Source organism: Lepidochelys kempii, chromosome 11 (genome assembly GCF_965140285.1).
Source record: "Lepidochelys kempii isolate rLepKem1 chromosome 11, rLepKem1.hap1, whole genome shotgun sequence".
In the NCBI taxonomy this organism is placed as follows: domain Eukaryota; kingdom Metazoa; phylum Chordata; order Testudines; family Cheloniidae; genus Lepidochelys; species Lepidochelys kempii.
The window spans coordinates 59235998-59258267 of record NC_136390.1 but is presented as its reverse complement, the minus strand read 5'-3'; the positions used below and the strand labels follow the sequence as shown (position 1 = coordinate 59258267).

At 40.2% G+C, this 22270-nt stretch overlaps 1 protein-coding gene across 17 annotated transcripts in view; it reads left to right on the top strand.

The window, feature by feature from the left end:
- HYCC2 (hyccin PI4KA lipid kinase complex subunit 2) overlaps positions 1-22270 on the top strand; it is a 98165-nt gene that overhangs the window by 1058 nt on the left and 74837 nt on the right. For 4 of the 17 annotated variants that reach the window (XM_078848016.1, XM_078848014.1, XM_078848013.1 and 1 more), the window contains exons 2-4: positions 1347-1388; positions 5837-5934; positions 6445-6507. The exons of 1 other annotated variant lie outside the window; for it this stretch is intronic. The gene's annotated coding sequence lies outside the window, so the exon portion shown is untranslated. 12 more of the 17 variants (XM_073306362.2, XM_073306360.2, XM_073306358.2 and 9 more) reach the window with 7 other exon arrangements.

The following is a 22270-nucleotide window of genomic DNA, read 5'->3' as shown; positions in this document are numbered from 1 at the left end:
AGAGGAGGCAGGGAGGGGGCGGCAGGTACCGGGGGCAGCGGGCAGGGAGAGGGGGCGCCGCCGCCGCTGCTCGCTGTAGCCGTGGGGCGCGGCCGGCAGAAGGTCAGACCCGGACCCTCCCGCAGGCGGTGCTGGGCACGGGCGGGCCCCTCTGCTCGCGGGACAGCCTGGGCCCCGTTGTCCGCACAGGTGCGAGAGCGGCTCAGACACCGGCACCCCGCGGGCTGCGGGGCCCCCGTGCTGGCACCTGCCACGGCACTCGGGACCGCCACCCGCGTAGACCCCTCCTCGGGGACCCCTGCCCCACATAGACCCCGTCTCCTGGCACCCGGGGACCCCGCCCGCCTTCCTCTCTCATAGACCCGTTCCCCTGCCACCCGGGGACCCCTTCCTCTACCCCGCATGGACCCCTTCCCCTGCCACCCGGGGACCCCTTCCTCTACCCCGCATGGACCCCTTCCCCTGCCACCCGGGGACCCCTTCCTCTACCCCGCATGGACCCCTTCCCCTGCCACCCGGGGACCCCTTCCTCTACCCCGCATGGACCCCTTCCCCTGCCACCCGGGGACCCCTTCCTCTACCCCGCATGGACCCCTTCCCCTGCCACCCGGGGACCCCTCCCCATGGCACTTGGGGACCCCTGCCCGCCTCCCTCTCTCATAGACCCCTCCCCATGGCACTCGGGGACCCCTTCCTCTACCCCGCGTAGACCCCTCCCCATGGCACTCGGGGACCCCTTCCTCTACCCCTCGTAGACCCGTTCCCCTGGCACTCGGGGACCCCTTCCTCTACCCCTCGTAGACCCGTTCCCCTGGCACTCGGGGACCCCTTCCTCTACCCCTCGTAGACCCGTTCCCCTGGCACTCGGGGACCCCTTTTCACTCCCCTTCTGTGTAGACCCTTCCCCATGGGCACTCAGAAACCTTCCTCATTACAGACACTTTTCTCCTCTGGAGCTCTCACTTACTGACATTACAGTCCCCAAAAGAGACCGGGATCTAGCTCAGGAACCCTGCTCCCAAGGCATGCAGCAATAGTTGCGAGAAAAGAATGGAATTTGGCAGGATAAGTACACATGCCGATTGATAGAGACATTTCTGTATCTACGGGTTATGTAACCTCTCTGTTATGCTCACATACACACTGACAATCTCCTACAGAAAGAGCGATACAGAGTCGGAAGGAGGTCTGCGCCATACAGATCTCTATGGAGATACCCTCTTAATGCACACACTATACACACGTATGGTAATTGTGCTGATACTCAAATCTAGAGAGAGAACAGGTTTTTCTTAAGTGATTGGATTACTGGGTCTCAGTATACCATCAAATATTTGTTTTCTCAGGAAGAGTTGGGAAACGTGAAATTCTGGAATGTACAGTAAAAGGTAAGTGGAAGTTTGGCATTTCTTGGGGCAGAGATTCTCTAATGTAATTACTGTTTTATTCCCTTAGCTGATTGCCACTAGGGAATGTGTGAAGAGAACGATTAACAGGTACTATAGTAAGAAGACTCATAATGGCAACCTTTGTGTGCCATTTTTAAGAGTTAATTACATTTTCACCTGGTTAGTGCAAATTGTTTTTCCCTTCATGATTGAGTGTGTAGTCCTTGCTTTTTGTTCTAATCTAAGAAGTAACTGGTAAGCAGTGTAATCATTACTAAATTGTAGATTTTGCTATAATGCCATTTCTTGTGGCAGTGTACACATTGAAATTATTTACCACATTTTGCTTTGTATGGGCATAAGCCTGGGTTTGTAGTATGATATTGACCAATTTTAAAATGGGTTTACTTAGTAGAATCTTCTATTAGTATGTAAATATTTTATTTATTTTGGGATTTCAAATTTTGCTTGTGTTATTAAGGTGCTCAAGTAGAGAGTGAAGACTGGAGTTTTAGTAGGAATGCCATTATCATCATGTTAATAGTGAAACTGTTCCAGGTAGAAAGCCAACGGATTAATCTAGACAGTCTCTACCTGGTTTCAGAGATTAATATTTTTCACTGTGAGATAAAATCTGCAAGATCCAGGGCTGCCTCTTTTGTTCTGTGGATGCAGTGTCAGAGCAGGGGGAGGCAAACATGTTTGCTTTCTTTGGTTGGGTTTTTCATAGCTTGGAAAGTGAAGGTTTTGAATACATAAGGAGAGGTTCATTTATCTCTACCTGTGAAATACTTCCCTTCCTATTGTAGCAAGTGAATGTTGTTGGGGACTTGCCTCAGGTTCATTACTGCTGAGGATTGTTGTTTCCCTCAAGGAGGGAAATTTGCAGGTGATCTTTAAACAGGTTGTATTCCAGCCTTGGTTTTTAATCTTCCCTTTGAGGGGAAAGTTATGATGAGCTTCTGATTTCTTGGAACTTTTTTGATTCTGCACTCATGGGGTTCTGTGTGCTTAAAGAAATATTAACTCCTAAATTGTATGAAATTGAACTGTTCAAGTGTTTCTTGTATGCTCTAGAAATAGCTATAAAGTAGTGATGATCATTTTCTGAAAACAATACACTTATTCTCCAAATAACCATTTTATCTGTTATAAAGGTAGAAGAACATGTATAACCAGGATTTTGAACTTGAAAAACAGTTTAGCAGTTTTTAATATAAAGCCATTGTTTATGTTGGCAGAGAGATTGGAATGAGAGAGAACACTAGTGATATCAAAATATCCTTAAACAACGAGGAGTCCAGTGGCACTGTAAAAACTAACAGATTTATTTGGGGATAAGCTTTCGTGGGTAAAAATCCCCACTTCTTCAGATGCAATGAAAGCTTATGCCCAAATAAATCTGTTAGTCTTTAAGGTGCCACCGGACTCTTCATTGTTTTTGTGGATACAGACTAACACGGCTACCCCTCTGATACTTGGCAAAATATACTTAAGCATTTTTCTTATTAATGGAATCCTGGCTTGGTTTCTAGACTTGAAATGTAAGGTTCTGTGCGGTAGAACAGCACTTTTATATAAGTAGAATGTTGTTATCCAGCACAACCATACCATATGAAATTCTTACCTGAATAAAGCTGTAGTAGCAGATTATGGAGCAGAAAATGTACAAACCTTGAGCAGAGCCCAGGCACAATAATCATAGAGAGTTCATAAACTTTCTACATTCTTATAAGAGGTGCTTTGGTTTATCTACCACAGCAAAAAGTTAACCTCTTGTAAGAGAACTTCTTATGCTGCAATTAGCATTCTTCTGCCAGCTGTGGGTTCTTGTGTCAGACCTAATGTGTTTGAGTGCAAGGTTTCTTTTTTCTGATCAGTGGGAGCAGACAGAGAAGACAGAGATGGTATACTGGAAATACTTTCTTTGGTACATACTGTTCTAAACTCTTGTGTACAGCTATGGTACTATATGAACAATAATAAATACGCAGCTAGAAGGATATAATTACCCAACAAATGATGCGGCTGCTTTCAAACTCAAATACAATATCACATTCTTTGCTTTCTGCCCATCTAATATAATGTAATTGTACTCTGCACAATGCTTGAACTGAATTCCCCCTCAATGTCAGTTTATTCTCCTGCTATGAAATATCCTTCATTGGTAACTTAGCCCTCCCACAAAACCTCTGGGTCACATTTGAAAATACTAATAGATGTAAAATTCACCAACAATTATTTTCACTAAGGGATTTCCCCCCCCCCCCCCCCCCGGTCTGAGTTGACTCACTGGCACAGAACTGCATCCCCCCCTCCCCCACCCGTTTACCATGAAAGTAGGAATTTTTTTAATTTCAGTAATCCCTTTCCCTGGTCCTTGCTGCTCTAGTCTCCAGGCAGCCCAGCTTGCCACTTATGCTTCTAGTTCCCCTCGTTCTCTGGCTGCAAGGTGCCCTCCAGGTCTGGTTCCCTGACTCCTTGCTACCTGAGTCCATAGAACAATGCAGGGAGCTCACACTGTAATCCGGTACTCCCCTTTTGGCAGCTGCAAACCTGTCCTAGCAGAGCAGGGATACAGAAAACAAAATGTCAGGTGATTGGCTGCTGCAAAATGGTGAATGCTGTTGCAAAAATCCTGAATTCTGTGGCTTCTTGGAAAATGCCAAATTCTATGGCTGAAAAATAGGTTCATATTTGGAAGGTTATCTTCAAAACTATTATTTTTTAAAACTAGGTTTCTGTTTATTAAAATAAAAATTCTGCAGAAGTTGATGGCATTTACTCAGGAAAGCTTTCTAATTGCCCCGGGTGAGAATCCACTGGATTTTCGTGGACTTAAAAAAAGCAGATTTTGTGATGGAAATATCTTAGGTTAACTTATCATAAGTTTAAGATTGATTATTTTTTAATGGTGAAAATGTATCAAATATAATTTCTTACAGCTTTTTTGGACTTTGACCTGCTAATTAAATGTTAAGTATCTTTAAATACAGAGGACTGTTCTTGTATGGGTGATATCAGTTATACTGGTATAATTTAGTCATATGTTATAGATGCATAACTAACACTGCAGCAATATATGGAGACTCATGACAATTAGTTGAAATAACTGGAAGAAAGTGGGAGGAGTTCTTCCAAACAAATGTGGGTGAGGGTTGGAACGGATAAGTCACCAAATGTCTCAGTGTGTGCTACCAAAGTAGGAGACACACTTAGAAATGAGCAAAATACTCGGCTTTGAGTTTTGATACTATCTTAGATTTAGTAAAAGCCAAGGTGGGAGGTTTTCAGAGAAGGAATTGCAAAGTGTTTTAAAAAATTGGGATTTGCCACCTTTTAGAGCTTTGGAGGAGGACATCCTATGTGTATTAAAGAAAAACCTATGTATAATATTCTTTTTTCTAATAATTGGTATACGCAAAATGGCTAATCAAGAATTAATTAGATATCAACTGACATGTTTAAAATTAATTGATTTTATATTTGGCTAAACACAAATCTCCATGTTGAGATACTGACATGATGAGATTTGAATTTTGAGATCAGCCTCTCCTTATTTGCTTTGAATCCTTGGTCTCTCCTGTCAAATGACATACGTGGGCTAGCCAGTAATTTAAAAATACTTGATTCTGGGAATATACTTGTATAACTCCTGTGTATCAAGATGAGACTGTGTATCTCAAATGGATACTTAGATACAGATTCAATGCAATATTAGCTTACTGCATCTTGTTCAGGGAAAAGGTTTTCTAACTAAATTGGAAAAGGTATTAGAGTCCCTTTTTAATTAGTTATTAAAATAATATTAAGGCTAGCAGACCTAAATTTAGCCTACCAGCCAACTTTGTTTTGATGTGTGGGTCTTTACATGACCAGGTATGTGCATGTCACTGCATCTCTACGATCTGTCTGCTCTATTCTGGTGAGCAGCAGGACATTAAGAAACACAAAAATCTTGCTCTTCAAGATCTGTGTATACAATCTATATTGGGAGTCATGGGTTTCCAGTCCCTTGGGTGGTACATCTCTAATTTTGGGAACCATGAGTTTGTGCAGATGCCTGACCTAAAGTGAGTTATTCCTGCAGGGAATGAAATGAAAAAGCATTGAGCTACTCATATGTCAGATGTTTGCAGTGTTCACAATCAATTGTTTTAATTACAGGAGAAGGATCTGTGTTTATGCCATGGGGCAAAGGGTAGTGGACGCTAATAATATATACTTGCACTACTTCAAAGGTTATGTTAACTGTATTACTGTGTGTGTGTCTTTTTAGCTTGGAGTTTCCTTTGGAATGTTTTATTTGTATGTTGGTTTGTGTGGCAAGTCATTCCTTCCTCTCGGAGAGAGTCTGTGCAAGGAACTGTATATTGCAGCTAGGATTCATAACTCTATTTTAAAGTAGATTAGTTGGTTGATGCTAATAGTGATTCTTTTTTGTGCAGTTTCTTATCACAAATTGAATGAGTAGGATAAAGAAGGCCTCTACCCAGATGTTTGAGTGCATCTGAGGATTCTTGTGTTGAAACATGGAGAGTGACAGGTACTGTTCTTTACTTGTGTTAAATGTGCTGTGGTTCTAGTGGTAATAATACAGTATCTTGTACTTAATCAGCTAAGGATCTCAAAGCACTTTATAAAAGTATATAGTAAGTATATCCCAATCTTACAGATTAAGAATTCGGATATGAGGTACTAAGTGTTTCAAGGTCACACATTGGGCAATAGAAACGAGGGCAATAGAAATGAGGGGTGAAATCTTGGCTCCATTGAAGTCAATGATTGTTTTTACCATTGATTTCATTGGTATCGGCATTTCACACTAGGTCTCCAAGCTCCTGTTCTAACCACTAGATATATACTGCCTTGCTGAAAGTACCTGAAAGTAATATTCAGCAGGTATCAATAATAAATGCTTTTTGTGCCATAGCCCTGACATATGTTTGTTGTTGTAGAACAGTAGTAGTACAAGCAGTTTCCAAGTATAGCATTTATTTTGTTATGGGAGAAAAATGTTTCTCCAAACTCTAATGTTATAATAAAACTTCTCTAGGAACAACAACGGGATAAATGAATCCTTGGTGACACTCCGTGTACTTCACTGGAGTTATACCAGGTATGATTTTAAATTAGTGAGTCTTTTAAACAAAATAATGTGTCCCTCAGTGTAGAAATTGTAAGGAAGATTGACAAAGCACCAGCATCATAAAAGCCTGAATCCTTCCATTGGTTGTAACTAGGGTGACCAGAGGTCGCGATAAAATCGGGACTGTCCCAATTTTTAGTTCTTTGTCTCGTGTCCCGACCGATGCACGGTTGGGATGCCATTTGTCCCGATATTGCGGCTTTGGCTGCTCTGGCTTTTTTTTTTTTTTGCTTCCCCCATGTGTCCCGATATTTTGTGCATTTCATCTGGTCACCCTAGTTGTAACTGGAAAAGTTAACAATTTTACCTTTTTAGACTATTATTCTGTTGGTCCAGAAGCTGGTCAAAGGGGAGCAGGAGGAATTTAGATGTACAGTAGAAAATGACCAGTTTCCTCTGCTTTTTCAGCTTTTTATTCTTGTTTCATAATAGCTAGGAATCAGTTTTGTTCAAAATTCTTGGGCTGTAGCAGGTTTCTTTTAAATACTTAATTATTGCTATTGTGTTCGATCCTTAAGATGTTGACCAAACTATAATCACTGTTTGATGGTAACTGACCTGTTTCAGTATGGTGGGTGAGTTGTGGAAGTTTATAATGCTTTTATTGTCAAGTTCTTGATTTGTACTTCCATAGATAACCGTTTATAAAAATCTTTGAAACCATCAAGCTCTTTAAATGCTGTCATGTCTGCTCCTTGTTACTTAGACTAAAATAGAGTGCAGCAAAGATTAAAAGGAATTTTGAAAGTATATAATGTGAATTTAGGAATGAATAGATTGAGCCAGTGTTTTTAGTTAAGCATTCATCAGTTGTTTCTGCACTGTTTAATTTAATGAGTATTCGGTGACAGCAACGTTTATCGCTGTTAGATTGGAACCTCCATGCATGCTTCCTGATTTGTCTGTGTCAGCAAAACAACTGCTATTACCATGACTGCCACCTTCTACCTCTGTTTATATCCGTGTACCTGCCACGACTTCTTGTCTCATCTGCTTTGATCCCTCAACTTCTCCGCATGCCAACTGTTTGCTGATGCTGGGAAAAGATGGCAAGTCCTATTCAATATATTCATAAATGTTCTGGAAAAAGGGGTAAACTGTGAGGTGGCAAAATTTGCAGATGATACAAAACTACTCAAGATAGTTGAGTCCAAATCAGACCACAAAGAGCCACAAAAGGATCTCACAAAACTGGGTGACTGGGAAACAAAATGGCAGATGAAATTCAATGTTGATAAATGCAAGATAATGCACACTGGAAAACATAATCCCAACTATACATATAAAATGATGGGGTCTCAATTAGCTATTAACATTCAAGAAAGAGATTTTGGAGTTAGTGTGGATAGTTCTCTGAAAATGTCCAGTCAATGTGCAGTGTCATTAAAAAAAGCTAACAGAATGTTGAGAATCATTAAGAAAGGGATAGATAATAAGACAGAAAATATCATATTGCCTCTCTATAAATCCATGGTACACTCACATCTTGAATACTTTGTGCAGATGTGGTCATCCCATCTCAAAAAAGATATATCGGCATTAGAAAAGGTTCAGAAAAGGGCAACAAAAATGATTAGGGGTATGGAACGGCTTCCATATGAGGAGAGATTAATAAGACTGGGACTTTTCAGCTCGGAAAAGAGACGACTGAGGGGGAATATGATAGAGGTCTGTAAAATCATGTCTGGTGTGGAGAAAATAAATAAGGAAGTGTTATGTACTCCTCATAACACAAGAACTAGGGGTTACCAAATGAAATTAATAGGCAACAGATTTAAAACAAACAAAAGGGAGCATTTTTTCACGCACAGTCAACCTGTGGAACTCCTTGCCAGAGGATGTTGTGAAGGCCAAGACTATAACAGAGCTCAAAAAAGAACTAGATAAGAGAATAGGTCCATCGGTGGCTATTGGGCAGGATGATGTCCCTAGCCTCTGTTTGCCATAAGCTGGGGATGGATCAATTGATGAGTACCTGTTCTGTTCATTCCCTCTGGGTCACCTGTCACATGCCACTGTTGGAAGACAGAATACTGGGCTAGATGGACCTTTGGTCTGAAACAGTATGGCCGTTTTTATGTTCTTATTTTGTTTTAATTACCCTGTTTGACTTTGAATGTTTAGATCTTTTTGTTGGTTCATAAACACCAAGCTTTAAATTTGTTCCACAGAAGAGTGGGAGCGTGGAGTTACCTGGTGAAGCTGGTTTTTGCACAAGTATCATTAGTTGTGCTAGCTGAACAAAAATAATTTTTGACTATCTTTTAATAATACACATTTGTGATAAACAAAATCTATCCTAATTTGGTTACCAATGGAATGATCAAGTGGACGTACCTTGTGTTCCAGGAATTGCTCCTCGAACTGGACTTTATGCTCTTTGAGTGTGCTAATATATTTTCTTGTTTGTTTTTTCTTGTGGGGCTCAGGTTGTCAGATTAGCCACAAATCTGGTATGGTTTTTACCTAGTTGACTTTTACAGTTATTATAAAAAAGTTACAGTTAGTATAAAAAAATTTAAGGTACTGCCCATTTATTTTCTTTTTCAGTTGGAATCGGATATTAAGATCTTAGTAGTATTTGTATTATCATGACAATCTAGTTTGAACTTTCCAGAGCATGTCTAGTTGAACTAACTTTATATTTTCAGAAGGGTGGTTGAAGTTACACCAGTAAATCCAATTATTAGTATTTGTACACTTAACTGTATTCATACCATTTTGTAAATTTACCTTTTGTGTACTGAATTTAAAGCTAGAGAGTGAAATCTTCTTGTGGTGAATTTGGATACAGTGAAACTCGTTACGAAGTAGAATGAAATCCCAGATTGTCTCAATACCTTTGTGGCATACAAATTCCAAATCAGGTTAGGGTTCAGATAACTTTGATCAATGTTAATATTTGTGGGTATAGTTGGCTAATATTTAGTAATTGAGCATTATGCTGTTACCTCAAGGGCTACAAGGGATTTTTCCCTGTCTCTATCATATTAGGCAATGTGCAGTTAACTCCACACAAGAGATCCACTTCCTGGACGCTACAGTGCTAATAAGCGATGATCACATAAACACCACCCTAGACTGGAAACCTACTGACCGCTATACTTACCTACATGCTTCCAGCTTCCATCCAGACCACATCACACGATCCATTGTCTACAGCCAACCTCTACAATATAACCGCATATACTTCAACCCCTCAGATGGAGACAAACACCTACAAGATCTCTATCAAGTGTTCTTACAACTACAATACCCACCTGCTGAAGTGAAGAAAGAGATTGACAGAGCCAGAAGGGTACCCAGAAGTCACCTACTACAGGACAGGCCCAACAAAGAAAATAACAGAACGCCACTAGCCATCACCTTCAGCCCCCAACTAAAACCTCTCCAACGCATCATCAAGGATCTACAACTTATTCTGAAGGACGACCCATCACTCTCACAGGTCTTGGGAGACAGGCCAGTCCTTGCTTACAGACAGCCCCCCAAACCTGAAGCAAATACTCACCAGCAACTACACATCACACAACAAAAACACTAACCCAGGAACCTATCCTTGCAACAAAGCCCGTTGCCAACTGTGTCCACATATCTATTCAGGGGACACCATCATAGAGTCTAATCACATCAGCCACACTATCAGAGGCTCGTTCACCTGCACATCTACCAATGTGATATGTGCCAACAATGCCCCTCTGCCATGTACATTGGCCAAACCGGACAGTCTCTACGTAAAAGAATAAATGGACACAAATCAGACGTTAAAATTATAACATTCAAAAACTAGTCGGAGAAGACTTGAATCTCTCTGGTCACTAGATGACAGACCTAAAATTGGCAATTCTTTAACCAAAAAAACTTGAAAAACAGACTCCAATGAGAGACTGCTGAATTGGAATTAATTTGCAAACTGGACACCATTAACTTAGGCTTGAATAAAGACTGGGAGTGGATGTGTCATTACACAAAGTAAAACTATTTCCCCATGTTTATTCTCCCCCTCCCCCACACTGGTCCTCACACGTTCTTGTCAACTGCTGGAAATGGCCCACCTTGATTATCACTACAAAAGGTTTTTTTTCTCTCCTGCTGGTAATAGCTCACCTTACCTGATCACTCTCATTATAGTGTGTATGGTAACACCCATTGTTTGATGTTGTCTGTGTATATCAAATCTCCCCACTGTATTTTCCACTGCACGCGTCTGATGAAGTGAGCTGTAGCTCATGAAAGCTTATGCTCAAATAAATTTGTTAGTCTCTAAGGTGTCATAAGTACTCCTTTTCTTTTTGCAGATACAGACTAACATGGCTGCTACTCTGAAACCTAAATATACTACGATTTTTTTTCCTCCCGAACCATTGGATAGTCCTCTGTAACGGGTTGTCTACACTACAAAATTAGGTAGACTTAATTTAGGTTGACTTACAGCCACAGCAGTAATTCAGTTGGCAGTTGGTGTCCACGCTACCCTCCTTCTGCTGGTGGTGCACGTCCTCACCTGGAGCGCTTGCACTGACTAAAGTCGGGCATTGTGGGGTACTGAGAGCTGCGTGGTGCTCACAGCTGGTGCCCCCCATCCGCCCTGGGGTGACAGCCCAAGCTATGAGCCTTACATCGACCTAACTCTGTAGTGTAGACCAAGCCATAGAGAGAGTACTGGGACTTAATGGAGCAAGCGTCTAATCCAGGGATCTCAAACTCAAGTCACCACGAGTGCCACATGAGGACTAGTACAATGGCCTGAGGGCAACATCACTGAAATCTTTTCATACAAAGATACAAAACCTCCCCCCCCCACTCCACACCTTCCATGAGGCCCCACCCCTGCCCCATCTCTTCCCACCTCTTCCCCGCCCCTATTCCATCCTCTTCCCCAAATCCCCGCCCCGGCGCTGCCCCTTCTCTGCTTCCTCCCCTGAGCGCGCTGCATTTCTGTTCTGCCCCCCCCTCCATCCCCCCTGGAAAGTCCTAAGCACCGCCAAACAGCTGCAGGGGGACAGGAGGGGGAGCGGGGAGGGAGGGGAGCTTGGCTGCCGGTGGAGTCGGGGGACTATGGGGGGCCGCAGGAAATAACTCAGTGGGCTGCATGCGGGCTGCATATTTGAGACCCCTGGTCTAATCCTTTAGTAAAATGAATTTTTTTGAGATGTGTATGGAGAAACTAGTTAAGAGGGTCTCAATGGATATTAATAGTTGATCTAATGAATTAAGCTTTCAGCTAAACCGCAAAAGCTTTTGAATGATCTGTTATGTCCTGTTTGGCATGGTATCCTTGCCAACCGTTCTCTACCTACTGCTGTGGAAAAGCTTCTTGAGCACTGCTCCTTGTCGTCATGCTGAAGTGTTTGTCTTGAACCTTGCCATTTTTGGCCTGAGTAGGTTTGTGGGGGTGTGATGGTTAGCCAAGCCTTTCTCTCTGCTGATCACACTATCATGAATCTAATTTGCCAGAGACTGCTATCTGATGCAATTACTCAACGGTTTAAAATCAGACTTATTCTCTGTCCCAGTCTAAGGTCAAGCCTCTGATTTTTGGTTAAATGGAATATAATTTCAGAATTTGCTATCAGTTCAGACATAGGTGGCTGCATGTAAATTTTGTGCAGTCAGAGATGCAATCCTGTTGCTATTGAAGCCAGTAAGAATTTTGACACTGACATAAGTATGTGTGGGGGGAGGGTCAGACACTCAGTAAGCAACTCACTTTCTCCTATTAATAATCAGGAAACGACCCTTTGAATTTAGTGATAATTTCGGTTGAAGAAACTCATCAGCTTTGTGACATTTTTCAGATACACCTTCAACAGAGCAAATACAATATTTTCCTATTCTGCCTATTTTTTGCAAGTGTTTTAGCAGTAATTATCATTTTATTGCTGCTTCTGTGGAGTCTTGAGGCATTCTCCCTTAGCAATGTACTTCATGTTTATTTTTCCTAGGCTCCTGTACATTGGAGATGCTCATCTTTTATCTGTTAATTGAAATTTGTCAATTCTTGCAATTTTCTAAAATCCCTGCAAGTTTTGCCGTTAGTAAATGTGCATGAATATAGCATGTATGTGCTCCGATGACTGTAATGGAAAATAAAATCCTATCTATGGCATCTATTAATCCTTTTGCAGTAAGAGAATAAGATGTCATCTGTGAGGTTAGAATCTTATTTCTCCATTTTAATTATTGAAATGAAGCAGACTACTGACTAGAACACCAGTGGTCAAAGTACGGTTATAGATATACTAGTTACAGCCAGACATTTAAAATGTATGCCCTAATTGGTGGGTGACAGATGTGGCAAAAAGGCAAAAGTAAAATATGCAAAAAGTATGAAAGCAGAGAGATTATAATCAACAAATCTAACATAGCTATCGAACTTGTGTTGCCTACTCAACATTAATAAACATGTCAAAGTAGGAGACTTTTTTGCAGCTATCTTAAATGGAAGTGTTGCCTCATAGTTGTTTAAAAGTAGTAGTACTATGTCTCCACATCTGTATTTGTTCAGAATGGTCTCTCTGAATACATAGAACAAACAAGTGCTCATTTTTAGTGGAATCTTTACATGTGTAATCAACCACATCTTTCCAAAAATTAGCTGGCGATGGACAAGTCCACAAGATGCGCAACAGCAGTCTCTCATGGGTTTTCTGCCTTTGAGAGCAGGGGGATTTTGAAAGACTGCCAAGATGAGTGGTGTGAAATAAATTCTGTGAAGGACATTAAAGAATATGAATCTATTTTTGCACTTCAAAAAACTCCAAAATCTTCTCTCTCCCCCTCGCCTCCCCAAATCCCAGAGCCACTCTGTGCTATTACTTCATGACACACAGCTGCGTCCTAGCATCACAAATTGTACAGGAAAGCAAGACAATGAAACAGTAAAAAAGGTCGGGCAAAGTGAACTGGGGCACAGACCTTGATTTAAAGCCCTTATTAAGGGCATTTGAAAAGAACAGACAGCCCCTAGAAGATACAAGAATTACTGGGGTGTGAACTAATAGAGAAAGTGTAATGCCAGAAACATTGTCTAGACACACAGGAGGATGATTTCGCTAGAAGAAAGGACAGAATAGAAAAACTGGAGTTGTTTTGCCATCTCAAGTAGATATAATATAGTAAATTTGCTGAAAGGAAAACTTTTAGCTAAGGCTGCCAAAAGTTGGCTAAGGCTGCAAAACACTTTGTTGTGACACTCTTTTTCACATGTTCTTACCTTTCTGAAATATTCACCTCTTGGGCCATTATGATTCCTGCTCAAAAAATTATAAAAATGCATGTGAACAGGGCTGTGTCAAAAATGGATAAAGTTTCAACATTGAAACTTGGTATAGAGTCTTGATAACGAGGACATTAAGGATTTGTGCCTTTGCTTTGTTTTGAAATAATATGATTTTATTTTACAAAGTTGAGCATTGTAAATTGAGCACATTTGGTAGGTTCCACTCCCCCATTAAATTTGGGTGGAGGGGAGGGCACTGTGAAAGATAGGTGTATTGTTTAGTATGGGTTTCCCAAGCTGCATACACATCTATTTGTTAACTCTACAAATGTGCATTTTATTAGTGATTGGGCCTACTAGTTATAGAACTTCAGGCTCTTGCCTTCAAAGTATACGATGGTGAATGGAGAAGAAAAATCCCATTGCTACTGATTTGTAGATTGTTTGGGATGACCTATAACACTTTTTTAAGGCCGTTCATTCAGTCCACTGTTAGAAAACTTACTTGATTATTCCAAACTCAAGAAAACAAATAGTAATCTATTGTTAATTATTTTTGCCCACTACTCCTGTGTCAAATTAAACACGAGCACAAGTGGGTGCAACTCTGTTGAAGCCATTAGAACAGTACCTGCTTAGACTAATGGTGAATTTGACCCACAATATCTGTGTACATTTTTCTATGTCTGCATCTATACCTAAGAAAAATTGAGCGCAATTGGCTTTCTCTTACTTAATTGGGTAGATAAAGGACCCAGTTAGTTAATATTTTGGGAACTGATTAATATTGAGCTAATGTTGAGTCTTTAAATAGGCCACTAAAAAGAAAATTGCATGTTTTACTGAGTTACAAAATGCGTATATTAAAAACCTACTTCTCACTAAGAAAAACTGTGTGAAATTGACCACTTTGCTTTAAAATATTAACTGGTCAGGTTTTTCCCATTCTACAACTGGCCAGTTTCCATCCTGTTCTAATATTGATTTAACCTCAAAAGAATAACTGTACACTTCGAACAATACACCTGGTGTCTAACTATTCAACAGTGAAGTTTAATAATTAAACTGGTATTAAAACAAGAGAGGAACTGGTTTAGTTTTTCACTGTAATGTTTTATGGATAGTGGCACAATTATTTTACAGCAAGGTGGCAGGTACTGCCAGCTGGTACGCCAGGAAGTACTAATTTTAATTTGAAAACTTTATTTTCAGTATTTCACATAGGCTTTTCATCGTGTACAGTGTTTAAAATGCATAGGTCTTTTTTGAGAAACATGATCTTCTTTCATTTTTTTCATATAGGACTGGATCCTGCAAATACACATGTAACTTTACACCCAGGAGCCATCCAACTGAAGTTAGTAGGGTTACTCCTGAGCATAAAGTTACTCATGAGCAGGGTTAGACACCTTAGTCAGTAGACGGAAACATATGGGTAGTAAATTTTAAAGGTGGTTCTTCTGGACCTATGGATGATCATGTTTCACTCAAGGAGGCATTGCACAGAGCTAATGTGGTCAGGTGCTCTTGGAGAATTATTACTCCCCACATACAGAAATTCTGATTTTTTTTAAAATGAGCTCAGGCCAATCTCAATGTTTTTATACAATAGTTGAAACAAAAAACAGATTTTTAAATTTTTCTTTTCACTTCAGTAGTTTCTCTGCAGTAATTACTCTTCCCCCCCTTACATACACACATAGAACTGTTGAACAGCTGTTGTAAAAGAGTTAGTGTCTAGATTTGATGATGATGCATTGGAATTATGTGAGGGAAAAGAGAATGCTTTCCAGTTTGACTATTTCCCAGTGAAACTGCAGTTTGAATTCTAACTTTATTTATATTTATCCATCAACAAAGCTCACTGTTAAATGCTCTTTGAGACTATTGCTTTCCCTGTTCATTTTTCTTAGTTTTTCTAGAATAAATTAAACTTTCTGAAAAAATGCCATAAAACACTTCTGTACAAGGATACCTCAATCTAAATTATCTAGATTCTAAGCTGCTGTGGTTTATAGAACTCTTAATCACCCTACAGCTAGCTGGAAGGAGAGGTGGGGAGATGGAGGAAAAATGCACTTGCTAAGTGCAATAGCAGGCAGTGGGTTGTTTGTCATGATAGGAGCCCTTTTCTTTTCATCTATTGCTCTCTAACCTGCATCTTTGGGGGTCTGGTGAATGAGATCATTCCTCCTTTAAGGTCTTTAGATCTTCTTAACTTTACTTCATCTTTCTTTTATCCTTCCTTCTTTACTCTTTCACTCTCACTCTTTCCAGCTTTCTCTGTCTCTCTCTTGATTTCTGTCTTCTATCTGGATTGTCTGCTATGACAGAGGATGGGACTTAGTGACCCAGAAGATGACAGTTCCTCCACTCCTGTGTTCCTAAGTCTGTGACCATTTTATTCTTTAATATGGACCCTGAAATAGGTCAACTATGCTGGACCCTGAAATAGGTCAACCTCCAGGATATACTGTATTTGTTCTCTTTTAGGTTATATTTGAAGTTTACCTGCTGGTGCAAAATACCGTTGCTTGCCTCCTGAGTGTGGCAAGATGCTGTGAACACAGAACAACTTTGCTTCATGGTCTTTGTAGTCGCTTCCTGTCCACTTCTAGGTGTTCTTCAGAATATTGGGGATAATTTTAAAAGAGCTGAATTTTCTGTGCTGTGAGAGAGTTCTTTCATCCCTGTTATGATAGTTAAGATCAGCTGGGAGGATCTTGCTATTGGTTCTTGGGGCTTAAAAATGCTATAGCTGCTCATAGGCCTTTCTCAGTTCAGGGCTAGTGGAATTGGCTCTATCAGAGTCAAAGCCTAACAGGCTTCTGAGTGTGATCTAAGGTGTTCTTATTTTGTTTTGTATATACTTGATTTTTTGTGTTTTTATGTTTCTCATTCCTGACAAAAGAACAATGGCTTTAATGCTACCCACAATTAATAGGTATTGTAATTTGTTTTAAACTCTGAAAACTCTTTAAGTGCCATAGGTTTTGTGTATTTTACTGAACTAAGGATTTTCTAGGAGGTGTTACTAACAGCACCTATCATTAAGGTTGTCTAACTCTTTACTTTATAAGACCCTGTTTTCAGTTTCTTATAACTTTGCCAGATTGCAGCCATTCAGGCTGAAATGTTCCATGCTGGGTATCTGCGTCAGTCTAATCTGTCTTTCTGTCTGTTTCAGCAAAGCTGGGTTAGCCATTTTCAAAAATTAAATTGGGGAAAATCTGTTGTTTTGCCCATGTTAAAAAAAAAATTACAAATGCTTCATTGAGAAGCTCTAGTGCCTCTATGCTTTGGACTATTAATGTAAAATTTGGCAAGGGTCACCCAGTATGCATCCGATGAAGTGAGCTGTAGCTCACGAAAGCTTATGTTCAGATAAATTGGTTAGTCTCTAAGGTGCCACAAGTACTCCTTTTCTTTCTGCGAATACAGACTAACATGGCTGTTACTCTGAACCCTAATATAAGGGATCTGCCTTTTGCTGTCCCTGTGAAAATCTGCCCAAATTTAGCCAAAAATCACAGTTTGCATAAGCTTAGTAGAGGCTTGTTTGGCGGCAGGATTCTCTGAAGATTGTCTGCACTGAGGATGCTCCATCCTCACCTAGTCCTGCATATTGACCAAACTGCACGCACCATCCCCACAGAATGACTGAGAGTATGCTTAGGCTGACCAGATAGCAAGTGTGAAAAATAGGGATAGGGTTGGGGATAATAGGGGTCCTATGCCGGGGTGATAGGGTCCTATATAAGACAAAGCCCCTAATATCCAGATGGTCCGGATAATAGCAGGGCAACTGGTCACCCTATATACGCTCCATCCCAAAACTTTATGGCTGACCAGAACTTTCCGTGTAGTTGTTCCTCTGGCTGCTGTGATGCCAGCAACAGAAATTGAGAGCAGGAGACTCTCCTGTGCTCTGAGTGCTCTCACAGCTGGTGCCAAGGCGCTGTGGAATGCAGGGGCATGAGGAGCTTGGGAAAGTTTGGCAAAGATGGGAAGAAGGGCCTGTATCCACTGAAGCCCATGTCCTCCAGAATCTGGAAATGAAACCTGGATTCCTAAGTCTTAACATTCCTCTGTTGTCAGCAAATATCTGTGAAAGCCACTGGAAAAAAATGTCATTTCCCCCCTCTAATGCTGGTCCACACAGAGAACGACAACTTGTTGTTGCTAACAGTTACCCCCTTAGTTTAAGTGACAGAGGTCTATATTGTAGATCTAAAAGTTCCAACCCTGCTGATGACCCATGTGGGGGGTCAATATGGTTACACATGATGGTATTTCTTTTGTTCTTTTTCAGTTTGCTTTTTAAAAAAACTAGTAAATTACATTAAAAAAATGAAACAGCCTCATTAACTGCATAACTCTGGTTCATTCCCTGAGCATGCTCCATCTTTGCACTGAATGAGGCCGGAATCCTATGGACAAAATGGTATGTAATCATATAACTGAAGACTGTAACATAATGCATAGGCAACCTTAAATGTGACATTTTCTAACTTTTGAGTTCTTGGCTTTGCAACCTTAATATTCCTTTAATGTAGGCTTTTTTTATGTGATATATGTTGTGGTATAGCTTTGGTTGAAACAGAGTTGAATCAGAAATATCCAACATTTCCTTTTAAGGAGATCTAAGAAAAGCCATTGAAACAGTCAGCTTAGTTACCCTCTTAGTTACCCTCTATTTTTTGAAGAGAAACCTTTTTCAACTAGAAGTTGGTAGGATTAGAAGGAGAGATTTCATTAGCTTCCAGCACTCAACAGGTAACAGCAGAGAAACCTTCAGTGGCATTTTTGGGGAGTGCTCAGGCAAACCTAGAGGAACAAGTAATTTAAGTCCTAAGTATCTAACCTAAATTCCAGTTTGGATGGATTGCAATTGGTTGCAGATTTTGCAGCCAAAAATATATCTTGAAGTTTTAATGGTCTAAAATTGATAAGCACTTCATTTTTGAAGATGAGTTATTTCCATGATATAATAGACATTGATTTGGATCAAGTGAGAGATGGTAAGTGTGAAAAAGAGGAAGCTGTTTAAAATTCAGAATTCATATTTCCTAGAACTATTTGTTCCTGCATAAATTTTTCTTCTCTGCAGCAATGGTCGTGATTATTTACCTTCTCACCATAGGCAGCTGCACTCTGTTTTCTCTGGTTTACTCATTCTTCTATAAATCTATTCCATTATATTTTATTCTTTTGTTAATGTCTGTTCCTTTTTAGCACTTGCTTAAGCTTTTGTCTGTGGACTCAGTACTGAACGGCCCTCATTTGTGGTTTGGTATAGTCAGTTTTGTTGTTTACTTTCTCATGCTATATTTCACTGTATATTTAATTTGGATTATTAAAGATCTAGTTTATTTCGTAAGCAGAGCCTGTGTATCTCTCAGGTTTGGTTTAGAACAAATCTATTAGACTACATACAATTTGAGAGGCTGTTTGGAGGGAAGGTGCTGGTATGTGGTAAGTGTATTGCACAAACATGGGTATTGTGGATATAGGTTTCAGGATGGGTTATCATCACACATGAGCTGATTTATGGGACACAGTGTCCTATGTCTGTTTAGCATCGAAAGAGTTATTACATAGGAGCTCATGGGAGAGGGAAAGAGAGATTGAATTGTGTTTAGCGTAGGATGGGTTATCACACTGGAGCTGATGAGAGAGAGAGAGAGAGAGAGAATGTTTCAGATTTAAAGTAGGATGACTGCATGACGTTGTTTCTAAGGAAACTGGTACTGGAAGCATGTATGAGGTGAGCGAATATCTGCTCTTAAGATACACTTTTTAAACAGTACACGTATAGTTTGTTATTGTAATGGAATAATGATGTTTCATATGATGTCTTGTGTGTTGCTGTATTAAAGGTTGTATAACAGTTCTCTTTTGTTATTGTGCTGCTTCCAGAATCTGTTAAATAGAACGTAGAAATGTATTTTTTCAAATCCAGAGCTGCTCCAAGGAGAATATTTTGATTTTTTTCCCCCCAGAGCATTTAAAACTACCGTTTTTTGTTCTTTGTATAAGCTGTTTAAAAATGGGAGTTTTGCTGCAAGTGAGCAAGGTATTTCTCCATTTTACCCAAGTCCTTTGACCCCCAGGAACCAGCTGGACCTAGCTTCTCTGATAAGGCTCCCTGTAGCTCTGCATTGCTGAAGTGTGGTAAACTGGAAGTTCTGCAGAAGCTTCAGCTAATCTTAAAATGAGGGTTTTATTGATTTAAATAGGAAAATGCATATTATCTGCTTAATACATTTTTGCACTGAATTCAATACACGTTTCAATTTGGAATGTTTTTCAGATGGCCTTACATTTTCTGTTTTCAGCATGCTGCTAGAATTTTGTATCTACAAAGCGTAACTTCATTCTATTACTTGAAGAAAGATGGAGAGTTTGGCAGCTGAGCCTTGTGGCACCCAAGAAGGCACAGGAGGTAGTTTGTGTGTTTAACACTCAGGATGAGGTAGAGCTTGTTTGGAATGGGAGATGGGCTGCATCTCTTCTTCCCTTCTCCTTTTTGGGCAGGGGTGAAAGTGATTTGACTCTTTTGGACACGGATTGAACTCATTGGTTGAAAGTGAAGCCCCACTGAAGTCAATGGGAATGTTGTCATTGACTTCAGTTGAGCTAGGCTTTTACCTATAGTTTTCCCATTCCAGCAATCCTTGACAGTAACCAGCTGCAGCTGTCCCTGCGGTTAAAACAAGGTTCTGTAACATGGTTATACACTTTGCCTCCTCTGTCCTAATCGACAAGGAACAACCATATTCTAGCATGTTTGGGCTACAACCATGTTTCACAAATGTGTTTTTAACATATTTATTTTATTGTAGACAGGGCCTTATTTGACAGAGTTTGTAGGGTCTGGAGATTAGTCATAAAGACCTTCAGCATCTAAGTTTATTAGATGAAACATATGTCTATTATATATCTATTCAGCATTTGCCTGAACATGTGTTTAAATCTGACTAAAGTCCGAAACAGAGGAGAGTGTATCTTCTGTTAAAAGGAGAAAGCAGAACTCGTTGATTTAAATCACCAAAGGGAAAGCCACTATTTAAATAATCAATTTGAATCAACTTCTCTATTTGTACTTCAGTTACTTTGTAAAGAAATTTGCATTCTCATTGGTTGATATAATCATTAAAACATGTTGATACATAACTAAATACAGCCTTTGATGAGCAGTTCCTTGCCAGACTTCTGGCTTAGTTTTTGTCAGTTACACATTAATTTGAAATTCCTGGATTTTAGGTTTGCTGTGCAATCACATCTGACGATGGTTCCCTAGCACACAACTAGGAGTCTAAACTCCACTGCATGGATCATGAACTCTAGTAACAGTCTAAGTTGGATTCATTGTCTTGAAGGTCATGTCTCTTCATGTAACTTCTCCCCTCTGTTGCACACCAGCATAACAGTCCTGTATCTAAAAAAGCAGAAATGGTCCTCTCTCCTTAATTGTCAGCCAGTGTTGCTCTCTGACGGTCAATTGACTTCCCCCTAAGAATGAGCCCTGCAAGTGCTCTTCGCGCTTGTGATTCAGAATTAGTCGTTAGTGTGTTAACAGATAGTTCTGCTCTGTTGGGTAGTGATTTAAGTGTTGGCTGGTCAATACCATTGTAGGTCTATGATAGAGAAAGTTGGTAGGACATGGAGCCATATGTTGCATGTCTCTGCTGTTCTCAGATTTTTTGTGCAATATATTTTCATTCTGATGAAGTTTAAATGATAGTCATGTTCTGTAGTTAGAGGAGTTGACTGGACCCTTGTTGTCTGTATTGCTGTTTCATTGTGGAAGACAGAAGTTGATAGGTTCTTAGAGGGTTTATTAATGGAGTGTTTGATCTGTACCTGTTGTGTGAATGATCTTAATAAGCTGTATCTAAGGTTTTGGAAGAATATAATGAACATTGTCTGCTGTTAGAAATGACTTCTTGAAAGTGGGGACTTATTTCTAGCAAGTAAATAGAGGAGGATTTTATATAGAATAGGATTTTGTGTTTTTAAAACAAGGAAATTGCATGTGTGGAATGGAAACAATTTTCTGCACTTTTTCAGTCATTATCTTCATTGTCACTGATTGATATGCACATTTTCTAGGGGTAGTCATTATTGATGACTACATTTCACCAGTTTGTTCCAAAACTTATTGATGTGGTAGATGCAGTTGCTGTTATAGAATCATGGAAATGTATGGCTGGAAGGGCTCAAGAGGTGAGAGAGTCCAGCCCCTGTGCTGGGGCAGGGCTGACTGAACCTACACCATTCCGGACTGTGTGTGTCCACCCTGTTTTAAAGACCTCCAGTGATGGGGATTCCATAGCTTCCCATGCAAGCCTATTCCAGAGCTTAACTACCCTTATAGTGGAAAAGCTTTTCCCAACATCTAACCTAAATCTCCCTTGCTGCAGATGAAGCCCATTACTACTTGTCCTGCCTTCAGTGGACATGTAGAACAACTGATCACAGTCCTCTTTATAACAGGCCTTAATCTAT